This window comes from Gossypium arboreum, chromosome 12 (assembly GCF_025698485.1).
Source record: "Gossypium arboreum isolate Shixiya-1 chromosome 12, ASM2569848v2, whole genome shotgun sequence".
NCBI classification, from domain to species: domain Eukaryota; kingdom Viridiplantae; phylum Streptophyta; class Magnoliopsida; order Malvales; family Malvaceae; genus Gossypium; species Gossypium arboreum.
The window spans coordinates 14,032,017-14,038,657 of record NC_069081.1 but is presented as its reverse complement, the minus strand read 5'-3'; the positions used below and the strand labels follow the sequence as shown (position 1 = coordinate 14,038,657).

The 6,641-nt window shown below is 30.3% G+C and overlaps 1 long non-coding RNA gene across 1 annotated transcript; it reads left to right on the top strand.

The window, feature by feature from the left end:
* Positions 1–325: 325 nt before the first annotated feature.
* Positions 326–4,756, top strand: LOC108479009 (uncharacterized). Its single transcript, XR_008276124.1, has 3 exons — positions 326–1,369; positions 2,389–2,656; positions 4,410–4,756. It is a non-coding gene; the product is annotated as an uncharacterized LOC108479009 (long non-coding RNA).
* Positions 4,757–6,641: the final 1,885 nt, after the last annotated feature.

Here is a 6,641-nt window from a genome sequence, read left to right as displayed (position 1 = left end):
ATGATATTTGAAATATTTTTATATGTGAAATATTTCAAATACACATACAAAAATATATAATATGTCAATTTGCTACACTCATGATATGAATTGAAAGATAAATATTACACATATAAAAATTATATTTACTAAAAATAATGATATTTGTAATAATTATTTGATTTTATAAATAAAAGAATTATTAATTAAAAGATAAATTAAAAATAAAAACATGAAAAATATATTTATTAATTATAAACATTAATTAAAAATAATAAAAAACTTGAAACAATATGAAATAAAAAAATACATGATGTGTATAGGAGGGAATTAATGAAACGGTGCACTTAGGGGGGTAATGATCTTAGCTATTAGAGGACCGACGAACTTCTGTAATGGCCATTTTCTTTCCCTCTTTAAGCATTTGTTACTTGGGGAAGTTGGTTATCAAATTTGTTGGGCAATTCAATATTCTCTCTTTCTTTTTCTCAATTCTCTTCCCTTTCTCTTTTCTTCTCTCTATTGTTTTTCTTTCGATTTTCTAGTTGCATCAAAGGTATCGGAGCTTCGACGATCCCCATGGTTGGCGATGGGGTCACTACTCAGCTGCAAAGGAATGTTGGAGTGCTGCAATAGGAGGTTGTTAAGCTCCAAGGTGAACTTGCACAATGGTATGCTAAGTTGGAGACCGGATTCAAGGAATTCAAGGAATTCAAGGATGATTTCAAGGGCGAGTTGAGATTTGAACTTCTTTCTCTATTTGGAAAAATATTTGGAGAACCCCAATCTTGCTGTTAGCAATGCAGCTGTTTCAGCTAAAGGCAGAGAGTTTTGGATAAGAGTGAGTAAAATTTAATTCGATTCGAAAAAATAATAAAAAAATTTAAATTTTGGATTATTCGAATCGAGTTAATTGAATCAACTCGATTTTTTTTTTCAAATTTTGAGTTCAAGTTGAGTTAAATTTTCAAATTCGAATAATTTGAATAATACAAATACCAAATTAATTAAATTTATATTATTCTTTATTATTTTAATTTTTTTTTTAGATTTTCCCCTCAAATCTAGTTTACTTTGCCGCCTCTACCCCACCCCACCATTTTCCCTTAAATCAAAATTTAAAATCCCTAAATCAAACCTATCGGATCATTCAAAGTTTCAAACCCCCAAATCAAAATTCCTAAATCAAGCCATCCATCCTTCTTCTTCATCAGTTCATTCAAACCCTCCATTCTTCTTCTTCTTCTTCAATCTTCATCAGTTCATTCAAATTGCAAACCCCCCAAACTGAGCCTTATCAGAAAATAAGCTTTTGACATGACGTAACACTAACATGTTTTTTCAGTATCAAGTTGCGTGAGCCTTATCAAGGTGCGTTTGTCCTTAGAAGGTATGTCAACCAAACTTTTGATTACTTTTAAAAGGTCTATTTCGATGAATCATGCTACCTTTTACTGATTGACTTGTCCTTATTTCTTGTTATGATACTTTTAAAATATTAAGAAGGGATGAAAGTTAATAACAAATTTGATTACAGTGGGTGGCAGTGGATGAAAGACCCAAGAGTTTTCCTCAAAATGCTGAAAGTTCTGTCATCTTGAAATTGCATAATGTATAAAAATGGATGTGTAAAGCTTTTCCAAGTCAACAAATTTGCTAGTTTCATTGTTTAATAACATGTTTCTTCTTCTTCAACGACTCCTCCAACTGAGCAATTTTATCAGCACAGAATTTCTCTTGCTTGAGTATCAAGCTCTTATCTTTCTTTCCTAATGTACCAACCAACACCAAAATTAGTATAAATTATATTTTATTAAAACAAAGGAACAACATTTTTATTTATTTATAGCTTACTCAATTGTTCATATCGCACAAACAACTTTTTTTTGTCTTCCTCAAATCTGGAAATAGTATCTGTGAAACAACATTAATAAATCAAAATACAATTAAAAGTTTTTTAGTTTATCGTTTTAAAATCATGGTTTTTTGGATCATAAACTTCAAAATCTGAAAAGTTTAGTTTATGTAAATTATGGCTTTTTTTTTTTTGCTAACACTGTTTTCTTGATCCAAAAGATTTGTCCTAATACATTGTTTAAAAGTTTCATTTAAGTATTCAATGCTGATGACATACATACATGTTTTTTAGGTGCTTAAGTGTTAAGGTAAAGCTATACCAGTACTACGAAGCCAAGGCGTGAATTTAGAAATTGAAGAACTTCATTTATTATACTAAATTTTAAAACATATCAATCATAAAGACTAATAATCAAGTTTCCAAAGAAATAAGCCAAAAACTAGTTCCAACATGTTTATTCACAATAAGACATAAAGACAAGTAGAATTTGTTATAAATATTATATGTATTAAATACAAATTAATTTGTTAAATTTCTTTGTTTACTTGTAGATGAGTGATTCAGAATGAAATGGTTCAACTCAAAATTCAAAAAATTCTTCTCCAAGTAAAGATAATCAAACAACAACCAAAGGAAGTGTTAGAAGAAAGATTACTCCAAAAGTAGTTGGTTGGAACCATTTCACCAAATATATAATTGAAGAGGGGGAGAAGAGAACGAGGTGCAATGATTGTTATGTTACTTACAACATGGAATCAACTTCGAGTTCTACAACCAATTTGAATAATCATTTGAAGACATGCTTAAAAAGACCTTGAGGTAATACTTCTGACTCGGAGCAATCGAAATTAACATTTGTGAAGACTAGCCAAGAAACAATGGATTTATCAACTTGGGTGTTTGTCTAAGATGCTATTAGAAAGATATTGGTTCATATGATAATTATGGATGAACTACCTTTTAAACTTGTAGAGGGAATGGGGTTCAAATGCTTTCTTTCTATAGCATGCCCACGGTTTAGTCTTCCATCTCGTTGAACAATTAGAAGGGATTGGTTTGATTTATTTAACTCCATGAAGAGTGTAATGAAGAATTATTTTGAAAAATATATAAGTAGAGTTTTTTAATGATAGACACTTAGACTTCATTGCTGAAGATATCTTGTAATAATCTATTTTCCAGTGGTGTCGAAAATAGTGGTTTCAGGACCACAAAACCGACGAGTGAGTTTGTAAATATTATTATTTAATATTTACAAGTCAAATATGGTGTCATATAGAATTTTGATATGATAAATTTTATTAATTGAACGATTAGTTAAGTACAAGTGGTTTGTCCCTAAAGTCAAGTGATTTTGGAAAATGAGGTATTGAGACCTCGTTTTTGTAAACCAAATCGTAAATATTTTTATTAAATATTTATGGAGTTACTATATAGGCGTATTTAATTTTGGTCCAGAATTTTTTGATGTTTGATAGGTTAATTAAAAAAAAGGATTAAATCGTAGAAGATGCAAAAGTTACTCGCTAATGGTTTTTATTAATTAAATAGATTAAATGGATAAAGTGGAAGGATTAACATGGTAATTAGAACATAATAATGGTAATGGGCAGTTGTAAATAAGATGTAAATAAATTTTATGTTTATGTTAAAATGTTAAAATGTTAAAATAATAAAAGTTAAAAATATAAGCATAAGTTGTCATCTTCTCCATTTTGAAGTCTCACCACCGAACACTATTGTTGTTAAACCTCCAAGCTTCGGCCTTGTTTTTAAACTTGCATCGAAGTCTATTTTCACTCGTTTTTAATCGAAGTCTATTTTCACTCGTTTTTCATGAATTTTAGGTTTTTTAAATCGTTGTAATTTAATCTATCTAGCCCACAGAATATTTTGTGAAACTGCCAAAGTTTCAATAACTTTCCATTGATGTTTTGAAGCTTTTTAGATGTTAATGCTTTGGTTTGAAGCTTGATGATGATTTTGGACTAATTTGTAAAGTGATTTTGCTTAGTTTTGAGTTTAGGAACTAAATTGTATAAAATGTAAAAGTTTAGGGCAATTGTGAAAAAAGTCAATAAAGAAGTCATATGCATAAAATGGATTATTATAAAATAATTGGGTTGGTAATTGAAATAAATTGTTGTTTAGGTCAAGAGTTAGTAAATAATCATGGAAAAGAGAAAATTGTTAATTAGTCCCTAATATTGCAACTTTTGTTGTTTAGCCTTGGTAAGTTCATACAGTTTAATTTAGTACAATATATAATACTATATCGACTTGTGATTTATAATTTGTTGAATATGTGTATATATAATTAAATTGTATCAAATTGATTCAAGGTGAGAAATGTAATTAAACTATAAAGTATTACGTGAATTTGTGTATTGGACCCAAATGAACATAGGATAGGATACAATTGGCATGCCAATAAATTATTTTGCGCACTGCACGAGATTGACTTGTGATGATATGATGATCTTGACTTGTTATAATTCACTGAATATACCAGAGTCTAACATTTGTTGTGGATTTCTGAGTTATATTTACAGTGATTTTGACATGTTTCTAGGGGTGGATGTAAAGCCTACGGGATTGGCACTTGGTGCCCAGGTGTGTCCTTGGTTGGATTGGCTCGGTTAAGCATTCTGGCATGTCTTGGGTGGATAAGCGCTTATCTATATCTGTTTATATCATTCATCGAGCAGATTTTCAATGGTTATATGACATGGTGATGATATGTAATTGTTATTTGATTATGATGTCTTGTTGATGAATTGTATATGTTGTAACACCCCCTTACCCATATTCGACGTCGGAACAGGATACAAGGTGTTACCGGACTTAAACACAAACAAACATACACTTTTGAGCTGTAAATTTTCGTCCAAATTAAAACCATTTGCAATTAATCATAAAGTCTCTAATACAAGCCTAAGAGGCCCAAAACATGCTTTGGAGGCAGTTCAGGACTAAACCGAGAACTTTAGAAATTTTTATAAAACTTGGAAATTTTTTTCACCAAACAGGGGTCACACGCCAGTGTGGATATGGGACACGCCTGTGTGGGCAGGCGGTGTGGTCACACACACCCGTGTAACTCTCTGTTTGTCACCCAATGTAACGGCCTAATTTTCAGTGGTGTCGGAAATGGTGATTTGAGATCACTAAATTCGACAAATAAGATTGAACAAGATAGTAATTTAATATTTATGAGTCAAGTAAGAATTTAGAAGAATTTGTGAAATGGTGAAATTAGTGAATTAAAAGAATTTATTAGGTCAAACGGGTCAAAAATGAGGTATCGAGACCTCAAAGTTGAAAATCGAGCTATAAATATTTTTATAAATATTTATGGAGTGTCATTGAGTTAGTATTAAAGTTTCAGTTAGAAAATTTTAACGTTTGGATGGCTAATTAATTGAAAAGGATTAAATTGAAAATAGCACAAAATTTGTTAAATTGTGAGTAAATAGCTTAAGTATTTAAAAGATGGATTTAAAGAGCAATTAGACCCAAAGGTTAATGGCTGGACGGTTTGGGTATGAAATAAGCAAGAAAACAATGTGAACAAGGGCAAAATTGGAAATAGATAAAAGTTAATAGTTAAATAATGATGTAATTGAAAAATCTAGACATTTTCTTCATAATTTCTCAGCCAAAACGCCATAGAAGGTCTGGAGAAAGCTGGTTTTCATATTTTTACATCATGTGAGTCTAATTCTTGCTTTTCTTGATAATTTTATGTTTTTATGACTTTTACAATTAGGTCCACTTGTAGAATTCATTAGTTTTTGATTTTATGGGTGAAATTGGAAGTTACCCTGGATGGATAAGGGAATTTTATGATGAATTATTATGAAATTTAAGTTCTAATTTCATATTAAGGTGGTTTTATTAAGTGATTTTGATAGGAAATGATATTTAGGACCTAATTGTGAAAAAGTTGTGAATTGAAGGTTGCTGTTGAAATTCAGAATATAAAAGATTTTGAAATAGTTTATAATGATAAAATAAAGTGTTAATTGAGAAAAATTAGTTCAATTGATGGGTGAATTGAGTAGGGACTAAATTGTGAAAACTGTAAATTTTGGGGTAAAAGTGTAATTTCGAAATTTGAACAGCATAAATTGTGAAGTGAAATAGAAATCAAATAAATGCTAATGAGTAGAAATATTTTATATTATAGATCAAGAATCCAAAGAAGAACGAGGAAAAGAAAAAGTTGCGAATAGTCCCAAAATTTCAATATCTTCTACAAATTAGCGGGTAAGTTCATATGGTTGAAATTAGATGTTTATTTGTGAATGATTGAAGTATATAATGTGTTATTACATACGAATTTGTTGTGGGATTGTGTAGATTTTGTTAATGAAAGAATAAATGTGGAAATGCAAATTAAGAAAAACGCAGGATTGAGTAATGCGTTAGTATCGTGACGTGTGATGAATTGACGGATAAGACCATGGTTGTTCCATGGCAAAGTGTGAAATGTAGGTATGGTATCATCCATCTTGAGTTGTGAAATGTAGGTATGGTATTATCCATCTTGAATGTGAAATGTAGGTATGGTATTATCAAATCCATCTTGAGTTAAGAAATGTAGGTATGGCATTTTCCATACCGAGTTAAAAAATGTAGGTATGGTATTTCAATGAGGAAAACCATACTGAGTTGTGAATCGTGGCATTGAGCAACGACGTACTCAATTTCGTAAGCCATTTCCTAATTTGATTATAAGAAATAAAGAGAAGTGATCCAAATGAAAGAGATTGAGTAGTTATTCTTGTTGAGCTCAACTATG